A 1902-nucleotide genomic window follows, 5' to 3' on the forward strand; every position below is an offset into this window, starting at 1 on the left:
AATTTTTTTTCCTCTGAACCTACAAAAAAAAATGTTGATATTAAAAGAAGAGATGTAATAAAGATTTCAAAATTGCAAATGAATGCTTAATAAATAGAGAGTATAGGGTAGAGAGTAATATTTTACTCTACAAGAAATAATTTAATAAATATAAAAATATATTTATAATAAACTAATTTTATATTTGATTCATAGTTAAGGTTTATTACTGCATGCACTTATTGTCTGTTACTCTTGAGATCACATTAAAATGGTGGATAGGAGTAAAAGAGATCAAAGAAAATGGGAGATGAGACATTAGGTAATGATAGAACTCAGAAAATTTTTGGAAGACAGAAAGGGGAGAACCAGTGGCATGAATGTGCCACATCTAAAGGGTGCCATTAACATGTGGACATTGTAGATTTTCATGTGGTACTAAAGTGTCTTGTAATGAATTCAGAACATTATGGCAATTTTCCAATAGGTGGTAGTAAAATGTCTTAAGGAATGGGGCATTTTCTGTAAGAACAGGGCTGTACCCTGACTTTGAAGATCTGTGTGACTTCTGAGGTACCTGTACCAACTAAGCATCACGCCTCCTCAGAGGTCTGGGTCCCTACTCTGTAAGGTCCCTTTTCCAAGCTTGTAGCTTCTAATAAACCAACCTCTTCTCTTGTTTCTTCAGCCCTAGGAATGTTACGCTTTGCTATCAAGTCGATTCCAACTCATAGCAACCCTATAGAACAGAGTAGAACAGCCCCATAGGGTTCCCAGGGCTGTAACCTCTATGGAAGCAGACTGCCACATCTTTCTCCCCTAGAGTGGCTGGTGGGTTCAAACCACTGACCTTTCAGTTAGCAGCCAAATGCTTAGCCACTGCACCACCAGGGCTCCTGGATGGTAGCTACTCCCTATATTTGCTATTTCTATATTACTGCAGTCCCCCTCTACCTTTTTAGTTCCCCAATACTCCCTATATTAAGTCCTTTCTATTAAACTGGTATGATTTCTGTGTTCCTGATTAAATGTTTATATACCCTGAAATTGGATTAATATCAGATTGTTAGTACTTTCAGATACTTGGCAGAAGCAAACTAAAATCCTCTCTGGAAGAAGATATCATCTTAGGCTTTGAATTATTTTGTCTACGATTTTTTTCAAATGCAATAACCAGCACACAATGAAATAAAACCAGGTACAGTAGATATCATGCATGAGAGCTACACAAATACAGAACCACAGGTATTCACATGGTAGGTTGGCCTCACAAAGACAGCAAAACAATTATGTTTATTATGGAGATACACAGCCAAACTTAAAAATCCCAACATTAACAGGAAAGCATAACAATTGAAATTACAGATTAAAAAACAAAATAAAACACAACTTAAATTCTAGGACTGAAAAAGGCATTAACCAAAATGAAGAGCTTAGTAGACATATTTAACATAAGCTAGATTGGCTAAAAAGAGAATAGTGAATTGGAAAAAAGATGAGAAGAAACTATCCAGAATGAAGCACAAAGAGTCAAAATGATGAAAAATAGAAAAAAAGAATTATAGAGTATATAGTAGTAAAGTTTAACATACATGTAAATGGAGTTCCAGAAGGACAAAAGAAAGTGAATGGAGCAGAAGCCTTATTTGAAGAGATAATGGCTGAGAATTTTCTTAAGATTTGAGAATTAGGAGGCGAGAACAAGATGGCAGAGTAGTCAGACGCTTCCTGTGGTGTCTCTTACAAGAAAGACAAGAAAAAACAAGTGAATTGATTATATATGACAATCTAGGAGCCCTGAACATCAAAGACAAAGCTGAGGAGTCAGACTGAGCGGCAGGGGTAAGGCGAGACAGTTCAGAAGCAGCGAGGATTTGCCAAACCTGACCTGGCCAGCACCCTACACACTGGATTGGCTGGCAC

This window comes from Elephas maximus, chromosome 8 (genome assembly GCF_024166365.1).
Source record: "Elephas maximus indicus isolate mEleMax1 chromosome 8, mEleMax1 primary haplotype, whole genome shotgun sequence".
Lineage (NCBI taxonomy): Eukaryota > Metazoa > Chordata > Mammalia > Proboscidea > Elephantidae > Elephas > Elephas maximus.